Below are 19,034 nucleotides of genomic sequence, written 5' to 3' on the forward strand. Positions count from 1 at the left end.
TACAAGACTTTTCATTACATTAACAAGAAGTACATTATCTAATATAATGGATCTATCTTTTGGTTACAACTTTAGGAAGTCCCACTGATTTGTCTGAGAATGCCTCCCTTGTTCATAACCCTGAGAGTTATCTCTACTCTTGCAAGCATTCTTCATAAACTAATTTCCTTGTTTTGCTTTTTTCGCTTTCTTTTCTGCAAGGTACTTTGGGTAGTTTCTCTTCCAGTGCCCATCTTCGTGGCAGAAGAAACACTTTCCTTTGTCTACAACTTTAGCCTTGCCCTTACGGTCAGTAGAAGCCTTTCTCTTCCCCTTACTCTTTTTCATCTGAACACTTTTTTTTCTTAGATGAAGAAAAATCAGACTTTATCTTAGAGGATGATCCTCTTCCATCTGTAGTGTCAACATTTACCTCAGCTTCCTGTCCCATAGTTTTCAAGAGGAAATGAAAAGTATGTAGCTCACTAAGAAGAGTGGTCAAGTTGTATTCTATTTTGTTCATCATCACATTGGTGCGGAACTGTAAGAAGCTCTTCGAAAGAGACTCTAGAATAAAACTGACTTGGCTTTTCTCATCTATGACAGCTCCATTTAATTCTGCCACATTGAAATGAACCATCATTTCCAGGACGTGTTCTCTAACAAAGGCCTCTTCTTTCATTACAGTAGTTGTAAACATACTTGATGGTATCATGTCTAAGGGAGAAGAACGACTGTCCAAACATCCCCTAAAGAGATTCTATAATCTCTTTAGCAGTACGCATGTGATCGTGTTTCTTTGCCAAAACATCAGATAAGCTGGCCAGGATATAGGCTCGAGCTTTTTCATTTGCCCTTGTCCACTTGTCATATGCTTCTCAAAAAGTTCGGTTTGCATTTAAACCAGGGTTTAGAGAACATTCCTCAATTAAAATGAACCTTAGATCATCTATTACCAGTATCATATTCAGATTCGATTTCCATGTAGCATAATTATCCCTAATAAGTCTATCAGAAGCAAATAATTGAATTAATGAGCTAGTCATTCTGAAAATATAAACAAATTCTATTAGTGAATTTCTTTTAAACCCAACCATATTTTAACAAAGTAATATTCTACCTGAATTTTATTATTTTATTTGCAACGATGCTATAGTGAGTTAGAATAACCAAGGGGCAGTCAAATACTCCTTCACTAAAGCAAGACATTCTTGACTAAATACTATCTCTAGAATAACTCATTTTCCAATAGTCATTTAGTTATTGTTTTCGGTCAAGAACTTATTAACACTTAGTAATTCTGTAAGTGTAACCCTCCATTTTCAAATCCTAGATATTCGCCCCAAGGATACTACTGAATTGGAGAGTCAAGAATGGGAATCGACCTAAGAAACCCTATCCATTTATGGAGTTTGATTTGTTCTGAATCCTATGTTACAACCCTCCGAGGGGATAGTCGTCGTAAAACAACTATCGTAGATCGCATAAAGTTGACAAGCAAGTGCAACATCGGAATCTCACAGTCCAAACTAATGGAAGAGACCGTAGGACACGTTGACACACATTTTTCATCCACTTACTATGAACTACTTCCCCTATTCACCTTGCTATTGACCCATGCAAACACTTTCCGAATCGAGATCACTTCTAGGGTGACATGAAGCAGAGCATGAATCTCACGGTGTGAATTCTTAGGGATGTGAGAGCTAAGAACAATATATCATATATGTTAATAATCTCCTAGTGAAGTTTTCTATTATTTTTGGGTAAATCCTTACTTAGGTATATTTCGGCTAATAAAACAACCTAAGTTTAGGTGTTTTTCCACATATAACAATTATATTTGGAATTAACCTACGATGTCTAGGTAATAAACTAGTTTTAAAACCTCACATTGCTCACGTATGCTCATAAAACCGAGTTAACAACGCTCAATTATTCGGCCACAATCCCCAGGTAGAAGGTGTTTCATAGACCGTCAACTTAAATACCTCCAACGTTAGATAGGATTATATACCGGTTGAGTTTGTAACCACAATTTTACAAGATAACGACCTATATTAACTATTAAAATAAGTTGTTAACCTACGTGAGCATGCATCTTATCTTTATTATGGATTTTAAATGTCTAACACAATTTTATAACAACTTATAAGATTTTAGACATTCTTTGCATCCATAACAATCCTCAAGCATTTCGGGATTTAATATAACACCTTATATTGAACACTTGAAACCTTAAACATGCATACTATATATTATAACTCCTTATAACATACTTTCAATGTATGCAACATGCTTCCTATGGTGGGATAATCGATATAGCATTCTATTTGCACATATAATAAGATTATTTAATTACAACATACATCACATACAAAAATAATTAAACACACACTGATATGGACCAGTTTTGGCATTTAAAGCAAGAAAACGGCCTAAATAATTACAATAATAATAAAAATAAAAAAAAGCTCCAAAAAGCTTATAAACCGCTTGAACCACCATTAACCGGACCTGAACGACCTGAACTGGACCTCAAAAGCATCCAAATGAGTTGAATCGAACCTCCCAGACCCGAACCGACTAAACCGGTTCGCTTGAACTGTCGGTTGGGTCACGTGTGCATCTTCTGGGTTGGGGTGAACAACATTGTGACGCTGGAATCCAGCGTTGCAACGCCATGAGCTAGTTCCTTCAAATCTGGACTGAAAGATGAGCAACATTGCAATGCTCTAGGGGCATCGTTGCGACGCTGCTTGGCAGTAGCTTAAAAGCTGAGTTTCTGTTGCTGACCTCCCTTGCTTCTTACTTCAATTACAACCTAATTTCAACTTTATTGACTCTAACAAATTTACAAACTCTTAATCACACATTAAGGCCCATAAACAAAGAGTCAATTACAATAATTAACACTTAATCGAAGAGAATTTAATGCCAAAACTAGAAAAACCACATCAGTCTACCAATTTCATACAACCTATGAAAAACGCACAACAAGCTAAAATTAACACGAATTGAGTGCTTAAATTTTGCTCTGATACCAATTGTTGGAAGTAGCAAGCATACAGTGGAAGAATTCAGGATATTAATTTTAGCATCTAAATTAGCATGTTCATATAATATCAAGAGGGTTTCAGAAATACCTTTGAAGAACTCTTTTGATCCACGAAATCAGCTTCAATTATCCCTCCAAAATCTTGTGGACCACCAAATGATCTTCCCTATATTCTCTTGGACCTTAGATTGAGTTATGGGATTCAAAATGAACTGAATTTAGGGAATTATGAAAGACACACTGGTTTTTCTGAAGTTTTGGAACAATTCTTCAACCTCAATTCTCAACCAAAAACCAGTTTGCATGAATGTCTTCTCAGCTCAATCTTGTGAGTTTTATGTAGGAAACTCATGCAATCAGATTTCCTAGCAACAAGACACCTACTTCAACAATTTTGGTGGTTTTGAGTGGAATACTAGGTGTTATTGCAAGTGGGAAAAACCCACTTTTAGTGGATTTTTCCAAAATCCAATTTTTCTTTAATTTTGAAACTCTTTTCAAAATTAAAACCAAATTTCAATTTCTAGTTCTTTAATTAAATTAAAATTTTATTAATTTCACAAAAATTAATTTGATTAATTAGTTTTTCAAATAAAATTAATAATAAATTAAACAATTTTATTAATTTTATTAATTTAATATCAAACATTAAATTAATTAAACACCAATTCCACTACTATGAATCCTTATTCATGTGATTTGATATTTAAATCCAATTTAAATATCAACCAATTCATCAATTTCATTTAATTCGGTAGTTAAACATGTAATTATATCGCATATAATTACTAACTCCCTTAATTCAAACTTGAAAGTTTCAAATTTACTCATCACACTATTCTAAGGTTTATTCCATTTGTGAGCTAGTAAGGGGACCTAATGGACCTTCAGATCATGGGCTCCAACAATCCGAGATTAACCGGCTAAACTCTTTAACCTAATTAACCATATTCATTAACTACCGGGTCACTCCACTAAAGCCTAGTAGTTGTACTCCCCTCACTATAGATATATTGTGTCCATTCAATATAACCATAATTAGTAAGTTAACCCTTCACAGGTTATTCATAATAATGATTAGGTCAATAGTTGTTTTACCCCCGATATTTCCTCTTGTTCTTTAAGTCTCATTGATCCTCTGATGAACAATTGGTTTGTGATCCAATCATCAAACCGAATCCCTCTCGGGCCAATGAGAGGATGGGTCCCCTTGTTCAAGACCAGGAGTTAGCACTTAAGGGAACAACCTCTCTACTATCCCTAAAAGTGGATAGGAGTAAATTTTATCTTGCACACTATGTCCTCAACTATCTACCCAGTCTTACCCCCGAAATAGGAGGCTTATTGAGATTGCGCTTGAGCTGACGCTATTGAGCCAACCCTCACCCATGCAAACCTAAGGATAATCCCGAAAAAACAGGAGTTCATAGTTAGCTCAGGATTAAGGTTAAGCTACCTAGGTCATCGCTTTAAAATAGCCAGTCTTAAACAGTAAACAGTGTTATAAAGTAAGAGTGACTTATTTCTTGGTCCGATCTTATACAAATTCTTTGCATAGGATGCCCTCACTCGCATTTTTCCACTTGAACGAATCTGGATCACTTCGTTTGTAACACTTTACGACATTTATAACATATACAAAGTGGGTCGCATTCGATAGTGTCCCCATAATAAGGTACCCATCCTTATCCGTATACCATAGACCATTTTGGCTATTTACTCAAACTTGATTCACTCTTACATCTCCTCATAAAGTTCAAGTACTCATGTTGCCATGGATCTTAGTTTATTGGATTTCGATTATTTCTAAAATGAAATGAGCAAATCATATATTTAATAACAATTTTATTGAATCAAACTTCAATAACATCTTTATTGATTAACATAATAAGTTTATTATTTACAAACCATGTGTTTTAGGACATACTTAACAATTTGAATGTTGCTAAAATGAACGGTGCGGTTATAGGTGAGCAGAGTCAGGTGTTCTTTATTTTGGAATATCTTCCGAAGAGTTTTCTTCAATTCCACAGCAATGCGGTAATGAACAAAATACAGTACAATCTGAATACTCTTCTGAACGAGTTACAGAATTTTCAGTGCCTTATGGAAGGTAAGGGACCAGTAGATGGAGAGGCAAATGTTGCCCATTCTGAAAAGTTCCATAAGAGTTCATCCTTTGGAACTAAGTCTGTTTTTTCAACTTCTGGTACTAAAAGGATCCAGAAAAAGAAAGAAGGGAAGGGGAAGACTCCCGCTGCTGGCAAAGGCAAGGGCAAAGCTAAAGCTAACAAAGGCAAATGCTTCCACGGTAATGTGGATGGTCACTAAAAACGTAATGCCTCAAGTACCTTGCTGAGAAGAAGAAAGAGAAGGAAGGTAAATACGATTTACTAGTCCTGGAAACTTGTTTAGTGAAAAATGACCATAATGCTGAAGGAACTCTTATACAAGAGTACCTCTGAGCGAAAGTGAGATCGTTCCAAACTCATTATGATAGAATTAAAGCATTCATAATCTAACATACCAGTTATGCAATATTCAAAAAGTTACAAGCATGCTTTGAAAAATTAAACAATAAGAGAACAAAAACATACCAGTTGAAAAACTCTTCTTCACCAAAACTCGTTCTCCTCTAAGGAATGCTCCTCTCGCTCTCACTGGGAAAGTCCAAGAAAATCTGTAATCACCCAAGTTCAGGAGGGCTACATGAATGAATCGATATCACATCTGAATGAGAGGGATCCTGAGGACATGAAAGTATGGTTAAGAAAGGCTTAAAAGAATTGAAAGTTACTACCTATACAAACAAGGTGCACCTTCCTTTCCGGTGGCTCAATTATAGGAACTCCAAAGCTAAGCGTGCTTAGCTTAGAGCAATCCTATGTTGGGTGACCTTCTAAGAATTTTCTTAGGATGCATGTGAGTGAGGACAAAGCATGTTGAAAGGACCCATGTTGGTTTGTGGGGACAACTTTCACTTCTAAAGAGCAGTCAAGTTTACTGTTTTGCCCCTGACTATAACACTTCGTGGTCTGGTCAGGACACGAGAGTTTAAGGCATCATCCCCAACAGATGCCTGAATACTTGATTCAAGAGCCACTAATCACAATTCCTTCCAGCCCCTAGAAAAGGGAAGGGGCGATGCCATTTCAACTCGTGTAGTGGGAGCTACTAAGTTGTCTTTTGGAAATAGATTTTTTTTTTATAAAACTTATACATTGTTCCGAAGATGAAGAGGAAACTTGTTTCTATTTCTTGTTTAATTGAACAATCATACTTAGTTTCTTCTAATTCAGTTTCTTCTAATTCAAATGAAGTGTTCATTATGAAAAATGGTGTGACTATTTGTTCAGCTAAACTAGAAGACAACTTATATGTGCTAAGACCAATTGAATTAACAGCACTTTTAAATCATAAGATGTTTAAAACTGCTAATACTCAAACTAAAAGGCGAAGAATTTCTCCAAGTAATAATAATATGTACCTTTGGCATTTGAGATTAGGCCACATAAATCTTGATAAGGTCGGGAGATTGATAAAGAATGGACTTCTAAGCAAGTTAGAAGATTATTCATTACCTCCACATGAATCCTGTCTCGAAGGAAAAATGATTAAAAGACCTTTTAGTGGAAAATGTTACAAAGCCAAAAAGCCATTAGAGCTCATACATTCGGATCTTTGTGGTTTGATGAATGTAAAGGCTAGAGAAGGTTACGAATACTTCATCTCTTTTATAGATGATTATTCGAGGTATGGTTACTTATACCTAATGGAACATAAGTCTGAAGCTTTTGAAAAGTTTAAAGAGTATAAGGCTGAAGTTGAAAACCTATTAGGTAAAACAATTAAAACACTTCGATCTGATCGGGGTGACGAGTATATGGATTTAGAATTCCAAGACTATTTGATACAATATGAAATTCAATCCCAACTCTCAGCATCTGATACACCTCAGCAGAACGGTGTATCAGAAAGGAGAAATAAAACCTTATTAGATATGGTTCGTTCTATGATGAGTTGTGCTCAATTGCCTAACTCGTTTTGGGGTTATGCAATAGAGACTGCAGTTCACATCTTGAACAATGTTCCTTCAAAGAGTGTTTCTAAATCACCTTTCAAGTTATTGAGGGGGTATAAACCGAGTTTATGTTACTTCAGAATCTAGGGTTGTCATGCACATGTGTTAGTGAAAAATCCTAAGAAGTTGGAACCTCATTCAAGGTTGTGTCAATTTGGTTGTTACCCTAAGGAGACAAGAGGTGGTATGTTCTATGACCCTCAAGAAAATAAAGTGTAGCTACTGAAGAATCAACAAGGGTTGTTAATGAAGCTTGTTCTTCATCAGGAGTTAATAAAGGGGCAGCACTTCAGGTCAGTCTTATTCTTCTCCATCATTGAGAGTGCCTCGATGCAATGGGGAGGTTCTGATACAACCTGACCGTTACTTAGGTTTAACTGAAACTCAGATTGTCATACCAAATGATGGTGTTGAGGATTCATTGTCCTATAAACAAGCGATGAATGATGTAGACAAAGACCAGTAGGTCAAAGCCATGGACCTTGAAATGAAATCCATATACTCCAATTCAGTATGGGAGCTTGTAGATTTACCTAAAGGGGCCAAACCCATAGGATGTAAGTGGATCTACAGAAGAAAGAGAGATGTAGCTGGAAAGGTACAAACCTTCAAAGCTCGACTTGTAGCAAATATTTATACCCAAAGGGAAAGGGTTGATGATGCGTTTATGATGTGGAACTCAAGGACTTGGGAAAACGGTATGCAGTGATAATTTTTCAGAAAACTTTTCGGTAACCAAATAAATCAATAGTTTTTGGGATTGTTGGTTGTAGTAATGAAAATAAACAAATGCGGCGGAGTTTCAAAAAGAGTTGATAAAACGGAAGATGTGATAAGTATGCGGTGAACGGGTTGAGAAGGGTTTCGGCTAACACTTCCTAGGATGTGTTCATGCTATGCGATCATGCAACACTCATACAATAGTAAACCACCTCTCGATGCAAATGCTACGGCTTCTAATGCTATAACACATGTGATATATGCGATAAGTCTACACATAAGCCTCTATTCTTATTTATGCGATGACAAAATGACACACACACAAATAAGGCGACCACATAATATCATACCTATCTCTAGGGTGCATGCGATGCAGGTTGATAAACAGAGCTTATCTCTAAGTCCCTATCTCTTGTTTTGCAGATCTAATCTTGCTCTCTCGAGTCTAGATTCTAACCTAGCTCTCTCGAGTCTTTAGGTTCTTTCTTTAGACTCTCTCTCGAGTAGCTCTAAAGGGGTGTTGGGCACAACATAAAACAAGATAACAGCATGCGATGAAGATCCTAGGTCATGTTAGCTTAGTTCTTCTCAACCCATTCAATTAGTTTAGCTACTCATGTGTGCTAAGAGAGTAAACAGATGTAGAATAAGAACTTCCATTGTATAAATATAAAGTTGAAGTACAAAATAAACATGCAAGAAGAGAATAAAGAGCCTGGTAGCGATCTCTTACTTCCCAAGCTTTTACACTATCTTTCTACTCGTGTTCAAAAGATATTCTCGCTCTCGCGAGAGTTGGCCCGCTCTCTGCTTTTACGCCTCTGGGTTCTCTCTCGAGTTGCCCTAAGCGATCTTCCAGCGTCTCGGCTCTTCTCTTGCTCTACCTTAAAACAAAAAGGAAAACTATGGACAAGGCTTACTATGGGAAAATTCTCTAAGTGTTCGAACTTCTTTTCTGAATGTTGCCTTCGGTATTTATAGAGCCTTCGGGGTGAAAGACGGCTTCTCTCTTATGATTTCACGGATAGGATGGCTTTAATTCTCTGACTGATGTGCCGAATATTTTTCATCGAAAAGCTGAATGTAGTTGTTATCGTTAGCGGTTTGTCAAATTAATTCGGATTCGATCGTCATCAGCTTTCTGTCCCATCGTGATTAATTATGCTTTTCACCCAGATGCACCCAACAAGTTGCATTGACTCTATACCGCAATCCTTCTTAAGCAGATGTTTGCGAGCACAAATCACCGTAAAGCATTGCGGTGATGCTGCGCTCGACCGATGATTTCTTGTGATCGCGCTTTTCGCCTTGCGTCAACACATATTCTGCATAAAAATACAAAAATTAACTGTTTCTATGCGATGGACGCATGCGACCGCAATGTTATAAACTTAATGCTTTTTGGACACTATCTAACATATTTTATCAACCCAAACCTTCATTGTTTAATAACTCAGCACTGTAATAACATGCATTTCTGCCCATTATCAGTTGACTATGAGAAAACTTTTTCCCATGTTTCTATGCTTAAGTCTATAAAAATTCTCTTGTCCATAGCCATATATTATGACTAAGAGATATGGCAAATGGATGTCAAAACTGCTTTTCTAAATGGCAGTCTTGAGGAGAATATCTTTATGTCTCAGTCCGAGGGGTTCATAGCTTAAGATTAGGAGCAAAAAGTTTATAAGCTAAATCGATTCATTTATGGGTTGAAACTGAAAGAACCAGTTAAGGTTCGTGAGTGGAAATGGGAATCAGACCCAAATCCTAATTTTTACAAAATTGGGAATTTTACAGAAAAAAGAAACACAAACCATATGCATTTAATTAATTTTTCAACATGCTTGAAGAAAATTTAAAAAAAAAAAAAAAAAAACAGAAAAATAGGTTTAGAAACCCTTACCTTTGAAGACCGATCTTCAATGACAAAATCCCTCAAACCTATAGGACACTACCACGAAACCTACCTCGGTATTCTCTGGATGAGAATCCAAGAGTTTTATGGGCTCTAACTATTTTGGAAGAGGGAGTTTTAGAGAGAAGAGAGGAAGAGAAGATAGGGATGCAACCTCTGTAATTTTGTGTGTTGGTTTCTATGAAAACCAGCAGGAGAAGATGAAATAAAAAACAACTCCCCCACTATCACGATTCCGAGAGAAAGAAGGGGAGGGGGTTACAATTCCCTCCCAAAAATGATTTTTAAAAATTAAATTAAATAAAAATAATTTATTTTTAATAATTCCATTAATATATATTTATATGATAATCTATAATATATGTTATATCAAATATAATATATAACCTATAAATATAACCTTTTCAATTCTCTCTCACCAATGGCTTTTAATATAAATCACCTGTATATTAAATTTAATTATATGAATCTAATTCACTAATTCACATAATTAATATTTGAATCATGTTCAAATATTTATTTCCTCTCAAATAAACTTTATATTATAATGTATCAAATACATTATAGTAATTATATCATATATAAGTAGATTAAATTAATTATATCACATACAATTAATTCCCTCAATTAATTTGAACAATTCAAATTAATCCAAAAATTAGTTCTCATTAATTCACGTTGAGCTACAAAGGGGACCTCATGGACCTATAGCTTGAAACTCCAATGGTATGTGAATAACTAATTAAACTCCTTTAATTAAATTATTCACCATCCGTTAATTGTCGGGCACTCCACTAAAGACTGATAGCTGCACTCTTCGCACTACAGATATGTTTTTGTGTCCATTGGATATAACCAGTCAACAGTACAACAACACTTCACAAATTTCTCGTAAGTACAGCTAGGCAAAAATTACCATTTTGCCCCTATAGTTACATCTAACTCCTTAAGTACCACCGATCCCTCTAATGAACAATAAGTCATAGTCCAACTATGAATAGACTCCTCTCGGGCCAAGAGAGGGTGTGATGCCATATTGTTCAAGCTCCGAAATCAGCCTTTAAGGGAGCAATTTATCTACTTACCCTGATGTTGGGAAAGGAGTGAATTTCTTCTTGTGTAGTTGTGTTCCCAACTCCCTAATCAGACGAATCTGCGAAATGGTAGGCTTATTAAGTCGGCAATCTAGCCACTCTCAACCATACAAATCAAAGGACCACCTTTATAGGCAGGAGTTCACAACTCACTCAGGATTCAACTCATGTTACCTATGGACATCCTGGTGAAATGTAAGTCTCAATATGAACAGTGTTATATAATGAGACTAGTCATTTCGTGGTCCGGTCTTATATAAATTCCTTTGTATAGAATACCACCGCTCACATGTCTCCACATGAATGATCAGGATCAAATCATTTGTAGTATTTTACAACAATTGTAACATATATAAAGCGGGTCGTACTCGTAGAGTCACCAGGATAAGGTATTCAGCCTTATCCATCTACTACAAACCTATCACTTAAACATGATCCACTCGTATATCTCTACATATATGTTTAAGCTACATGATAACTTTTGATGTTATTTTAATGGTTTGTGAATTAATGCAACTAAATGTCAAATAAAACATCACATATTTTATTAGATAAATAAAATGTTTGTACAATACAATTACAAACTATAGAACCTTATAAGATTTAGGGTATCAACTACAACAGAAACAGGCATCCAAATCTTGGAACATTAGATTTGATACAATGATCAAATTTTTTAGTTTTGATCAAAACGTTGATGAACCTTGCATCTACAAGAAAATCATCAAAGATAAAGTAGCTTTTCAAATACTTTATGTGGACTATATCCTACTCATTAGGAATGATGTAGGGTACCTTACTAACATTAAGAAATATTTGGCAGCTCAATTCCAAATGAAAGATTTTGGAAAGGCGCAGTATGCACTTAGGATTCAAATCATCAGGGATCACAAGACAAAACACTAGCTCTGTCTCAAGCAACTTATACCAACAAAATGTGACTCGATATTTGATGCAGAACTCTAAGAATGGATTATTACTTTTCAGGCACAAAATTAACTTGTCTAAGGAATAGTGTCCTAAGACACCTCAAGAAGTTGAGGATATGAGACATATTCTCTATGCCTCAGCTATGGATAGCTTAATGTATGTTATGCTCTACACTAGGCCAGACATTTGTTACGCAGTGATAATTATCAGTAGGTACCAGTCTAATCCAGTGTTAAATCACTGGATAGCTGTTAAGAACATTCTTAAGTATCTTAGGAGAATGAGAAACTACAAGCTGGTGTATGGAGCTAAGGATTTGATCCTTACAAGATACACGGACTTTGATTTCCAAATGGACAAGGATTCTAAAAAATCCACATTAGGATCAGTGTTTACCCTGAATGGAGAGTTGTAATATGGTGTAGAATCAAGCAAGGATACATTGTAGATTCCACTATGAAAACTGAGTATGTAGCTACTTGTGAAGTAGCAAAGGAAGCAATTTGGCTCAGAAAGTTCCTAAGCGATTTTCAAGTGGTTCCAAATATGAACTTGCCCATCACATTATACTATGACAACAATCAGAGCACAACATTGCTGATCCATTTACCAAGGCTCTCTTGGCTAAAGTGTTCGAAGGTCATCTAGAGAATCAAGGTCTACAAGACATGTACATTGTATAATCTAGGGCAAGTGGGAGATGGTAATGGGTATATGGATGCTCTAGTTTATTGTCTTTAGCATTATCTCACCTTTTGGGTTGTGTAAGTGGGAGTTGGTTGAGTTTTATGCCCTAAAACTTATAGATAGTAAATGTTATTAATTGTCTGTCATCAATAAAGAGTTATAGATGTTAAATCAATAAATGTTATTGTTTGTATTGTTGTCTATTTTGTCTTAGTAATCCTAAATCCAATAAACTAATATCCAAGCCTGTCTTATGAGTCTTGAACTGTATGTGGAGACATATAGGGATCAATGTTCAAGATACAGCCTAAAGCGTCTATAGCATAGGGATAAGGCTGGGTACCTTATCCTGATAACACAATGGAAACGGCCCACTTTATATTTGATCCCAACGTGATGATCCAATATGCTCGTGTAGATGACACGCAACTAGAGGTATCCTATGCAATGAGTTTGTATAAGACTAGACTGCGAAATAGTAACCACTAGATGTAACACCGTTGACTAGTCAGGTTTCTATTTCAATAGAATGACCTAGGCTACTTACTCTTAATCCTGAGTACATTATGAACTCTTAATCCTGAGTATATTATGAATGCCTATTAAAGAGGGATTGTCCTTTAATTTGCATGAGTTAGGGTGGCCAGTTCGTCGACCCAATATGTCTACCATTTTCAGGACAAAACCGAGTGGGGAACTGGGAACATAATAATACAGGATGGAATTCACTTCTTTCCGCCTTAAGGATAAATAGATGAGTGTTCCCTTAAGTGGTGTCTCCGGGACTTGAACAAAAGGTCATATTGGATATTAAATTAATTAAAATTGAACATAATCATATTGGAAATGGCAAGGAAGATAGACTGATATGCACCACTTGCGGTAAGCAACACTGGGGACGTTGTTTAGCCAGCTCTGGGATTTGTTTTCGATGTGGCCAGAAGGGGCATATGGCAGATAGATGCCCAAGGAAGAATGCACTTGAGCACAGGAGCCAGCCCGTAGGATCGTTCCAGGGAGGCCCGAACCGCCAGCAACAGCAGGGAAAGGTATTTTCTACCACTCGGTGTGAGGCCGAGAAGTCAAGCACCGTGGTGACAGGTACACTTCCCATTTTGGGACACCATGTTCTTGTTTTATTTGACTCTGGTTCTTCGCACTCGTTTATATCTGCTGTATTTGTGAGACATGCCATGTTACACTAGAATCGTTGCCATTTGCATTGTCTATTTCCACTCCATCGGGAGAGATCATGTTAGATACAGAAAAGATAAAAGCATGTCAGGTAAAGGTAGCCAATCGCGCATTAGATGTAATCCTGATAATTTTAGATATTCGCAATTTTGATGTTATATTAGGCATGGATTGGTTAGCTACTAACCATGCCAGCATAGATTGCTTTCGTAAGAAGGTTATCTTTAACCCTCCTACATGAGCCAGTTTTAAGTTTAAAAGGGTTGGGACCGTAGTCCTACCCAAGGTGATATCCGCATTGAAGGCCAGTAGGCTATTCAACCAAGAAGCCTGGGGCTTTATGGCCAGTGTGGTAGACACCAAGGAGAATGAAGTTACTTTGACTTTGAAGCCAGTAGTGAGGGATTTTCCAGATGTGTTTCCAGAAGACCTTCCCAGATTGCCCCCGCAGCGGGAGATAGATTTTGCCATTGAATTGGAGCCAGGCACAACCCCTATTTCGAGGGCTCTGTACAGGATGGCCCCGACAGAGTTGAAGGAACTGAAGGTCCAATTGCAGAAGTTGTTGGACAAGGGTTTCATTCGCTCTAGCATGTCACCATGGGGTGCACCTGTTTTGTTTGTGAAAAAGAAGGATGGATCGTTACGTCTGTGCATTAATTACAGAGAGTTGAACAAGGTGACCATCAAGAACAAATATCCCCTTCCCAGGATCGATGATTTGTTTGACCAGTTACAGGGAGCTACGGTATTCTCTAAGATTGACCTCCGATCAAGGTACCACCAGCTGAGGATAAAGGATAGTGACATACCTAAGACAACTTTCCATTTGAGGTATAAATATTATGAGTTCATAGTGATGTCATTCGGTCTAACGAATGCACCAACAGTGTTCATGGATCTGACGAATAGAGTGTTCAAAGAATTTCTCGACACCTTCGTGATTGTTTTTATTGATGATATTTTGATTTATTCCAAGATAGAGGCCGAGCATGGGGAGCATTTGCGGAAAGTTTTGGAGACGTTGAGGGCCAATAAGCTATATGCTAAGTTTTCTAAATGTGAATTTTGGTTGAAGCAGGTGTCCTTTCTAGGGCATATGGTATCCAAGGAAGGTGTCTCAGTGGATCCTGCAAAGGTGGAGGCAGTTACGAGTTGGGCTCGTCCAACCATGGTCAGTGAGGTGCGTAGTTTCCTAGGGTTAGCAGGCTACTACAGAAGGTTTGTGAAGGACTTCTACTCGCATAGCCGCCCCATTAACTCAGTTGACCCAGAAGGGGGCAACATTTATTTGGAATGAGGCTTGTGAAAGCAGTTTCCAGGACCTCAAGCAGAGGCTGGTTTCAGCCCCAGTTCTCACAGTACCGGACGGATCAGGTGGTTTCGTCATTTTCAGTGATGCATCCAAGAAGGGGTTGGGATGCGTATTGATGCAGCAGGGTAGAGTAGTTGCTTACGCTTCACGTCAGCTGAAGAAGCACAAACAGAATTATCTCACGCATGAGTTGGAGTTAGCAGCGGTGGTTTTTGCTCTTAAGATCTGGAGACATTACTTGTATGGAGAAAAGATACAGATCTTCACCGACCACAAGAGTTTGAAATACTTTTTCACTCAGAAGGAGTTAAACATGAGGCAAAGAAGGTGGTTGGAACTAGTCAAGGATTATGACTGTGAAATTTGGGGAAAGAAAACGTAGTGGCAAATGCTTTAAGCAAAAAGATGGCTCATTCCGCAGCTCTCATTACCGGACAGACTCACCTATGCAGGGAACTGGAAAAGGTAGAGATTGCAGTAGTCGTGGGGAAGGTCACAGCACAGTTAGCACAGTTGTCGGTGCAACCAAGCCTAAGGCAGAAGATTATTGATGCGCAGCGAGACGACTCTTATTTGGAGGAGAGAGTTCGTAGAGTGGAGTCAGGCCAGGATAGCGAATTCTCAGTGTCAGCAGAAGGTGGCCTCTTTATCAAGGGCGTCTGTGCATGCCGGCGATTAGTGACATTAAGGATGAGTTGTTATCAGAGGCTCATAGTTCCCTATTCTCGATCCACCTCGGCAGCACCAAGATGTACCAGGATCTGAAACGTTACTATTGGTGGAATGATATGAAAAAAGAGGTTGCGGAGTTCGTCAGTAAGTGTTTGGTGTGCCAGCAAGTGAAAGCCCCGCGGCAGAGGCCAGCAGGCTTGTTACAACCATTAAATATACCAGAATAAAAGCATGTGTCTATAGACTTCATCGTGGGGTTGCCTCGGACAGTTAAAGGTTTCACTGTGATATAGGTCGTTGTAGATAGACTTACGAAGCTAGCACATTTCATACCTGGAAAGTCCACCTTTTCAGTGAATAAGTGGGCACAGATATACATGAAGGAAGTGATAAGATTGCATGGAGTACCCATGTCCATTGTGTCGGACAGAGACCCTCGTTTCACGTCTAACTTCTGGAAGATTCTCCAGGCGACTTTGGGGACCCGATTAAACTTCAGTACAGTGTTCCACCCTCAAACTGATTGGCAGACAGAGAGATTGAATCAGATACTGGAATACATGTTGCGTGCCTGTGCCATAGAGTTTCAGGAAGCTGGGATGCTCACTTGCACTTAATGGAGCTTGCATACAATAACAGCTACCAGTCCACTATTGGGATGTCACCTTTTGAGGCCCTATATGGGAAGAGTTGCAGGTCCCCTGTGTGTTGGAATGAGGTAGGAGAGAGGAGATTGTTAGGACCTGAATTGGTGCAGACCACAAATGAGGCCATACAGAAGATCATAGCTCGTATGCAAACAGTCCAGAGCAGATAAAAGTGCTATGCCGATGTAAGACGTAAGGACTTGGAATTTGAGACTGGGGTGAAAGTGTTCTTAAAGGTGGCACCCATGAAAGGTATTCTGAGGTTTGGTAGGAAAGAAAAGTTGAGTCCGAGATTCATTGGACCTTTCGAGGTCCTGGAACGAGTTGGTCCTGTAGCTTACCGTTTGGCCTTGCCCCCAGCGTTGTCCTCAGTTCATAATATCTTCCATGTTTCGATGCTAAGGAAGTATGTGGCAAACCCGTCCCACGTAGTTGACTACGAGCCCTTACGATTGAATGATAACTTGAGCTACGAGGAGAAGCCCATAGAGATTCTTGCCAGAGAAGTAAAGACATTGCGCCATCAGAAAATTTCTTTTGTGAAAGTTCTATGGCAGAACCACCAGTTCAGGGAAGCCACCTAGGAGTGAGAGGATGAGATGAAGGCCTAGTACCCAGAGCTTTTTCAAGGATGAACTTTCAAGGACGAAAGTTCTTTGAGGGAGGAAGAATGTAACATCCCACACCTTTTTATTTATTTATTAATAATGTAAAATTTTTCCTTTTTCAGTAATTGTCCTTAGTTGAAGAGCATGTTTGGAATTTTGAATTTAAAGTATAAGTGCGAGGATTTAAGTGTTGTCGTGGAAATTATTCAAAAACTATTCAATTTTCAAATTCAATTTGAAAAGTTATGGCAGGAATTAATTATTTTTGGAAAAAGGAAAGGAATTAAATAGTATAAAGTGGGTTAAGGAAAGGATTTAATTAGAGTTATAATATTTTCCTTTTTATTATTATTATTATTAGTTTTTTTAAAAATAAAAAAGGCACCCCCCATCTCCTTCACGCGTCTCTCTCGCTCGAGCGCCCCGCCCCTCACAGCCATCTGCCGCCACCGAGCCCTCCTCACAACCCAGACTCGCCTTTCTCATCAGATCCGGCAGGCGCACCCTCCTCCCCAGATCCGGTAGGCGAACCCTCCTCACCAAATCTGGCAAACGTGTCATCGCCCACCGCTCGAGCCAGACCTGCCGCCGACCATCACGGCTCCCTCACTTCCTCCCTTCGCCACACAAGCCACCAGACCTACGTGCCGCCGGTCACACCGCTGGATCTCGCCCATTCAGTCTAAATCGCCGCTGCCGCTCCAGCCCCTAACCGCCGCACTCCGTCGCTGTCTCCCAGTAGGTTGAGTTGCTACCGCCTCCCGCCGGTTCCTCCACCGTCCATTGCCGCACTACCTATCTTCTGTTGCGTGGGTCTTCGTCGGACTCTTAGATTTTGGTAAGATCTATTTTGTGGTTGGGTTTCTTGAAAGATTTTGGATGCCCACTAAGTTGGATTAAAGATTAAACTAGTCGCATTATCTTGATTATAGATTTGAGCTTGGGAAATTACAACAGCGACTGTCCAGCAGATTCAAGATCATTCGACAAGATTTTTGGTAAGAGTTATGGTCCTTATTGTTGGTTTGTGGGCACGCTTTGATTACTGAATTAAGTTGACTTAACCCTTGTATCTTTAAGGTTCCATGCTATCGTCCATTGGGAGTTAAAATCTGTTGGAAGGAGATTTTGGAGTGGTTGTTAATCAAGTTCCTTGGGTAAGTTTTTGGGGTGTTGTGGTATTGAATCTGAGGTGTCGCAATTATTATTGGACTGAAATCTTATGGTTGTATTCGTATGGTAGGGTCGTTTCTTCAAATCGCAGTCATCGTTTGGTTGTCGGAGTTTATCTATAGAATTTCGATTAAGGTAAGTAATCTTACCATTGGAACTGCCCACGGGCCATGTTTTATTTGTATGCTTGCGTGATATGTGTATGTTGTGGTAAATATTAGCATTTGACTGATAGTATGACCTGAATCAAGTATGTTCTGGCACGGGTTCTGTTTTGTTTAAAGATACACCTAGGTACTTGATCGTTAGTATGTGATGGTATATGTTTTTATATATTGATATCTGATCTGCTGGTGTTGAGGCATACTTGCATGCTGTGGAATTATGATGTAAGGTATACATGAATGTAGTATGATATGTTGTCAATAATCATGTGTATGTGATGGAGCCATGGTATCAAGGATTTTCATGTATGTTCTAGAATTGTACAATGTTGATTCTTAGAACGTTGAGGCTGTGTGACTATCCTCATTGATTAGTTAGACGCTCACCAGTTTGTGTTTCCTTCGGGATTCACCAGTTTGTGTTTCCTTCGGGATTCACCAGTTTTGTGTTCCCTTTGGGGTTCATCAGTTTTGTGGGCATACTTAACTACAATAGGATAGGACTCAGTCTCTCGTTTGTTCCATTTGTTTGTGTGCCATAGGTGGGTATCTAGAGGACATAGATGCCTAGCCTGACCCCAGTGGTGGGGTTACTTACTGAGTATTTCATGCTCATTCTTTCTTATGTTGATGTTTCAGGTAAGGGTAGAGATGCACCGGCGATGGTGCAGTGAAATTCGCGATCGTGCCACTGGGACTAGTTTTAACGCTTCCGCATCATGACATTTAGAGTCCTTTTTTTTTTCCTTAATGTTTAGTTTTACTGCCTTAAACTTATTATTAAGAATCATTTC

The sequence above is a fragment of the Benincasa hispida genome, chromosome 9 (genome assembly GCF_009727055.1).
Source record: "Benincasa hispida cultivar B227 chromosome 9, ASM972705v1, whole genome shotgun sequence".
Lineage (NCBI taxonomy): Eukaryota > Viridiplantae > Streptophyta > Magnoliopsida > Cucurbitales > Cucurbitaceae > Benincasa > Benincasa hispida.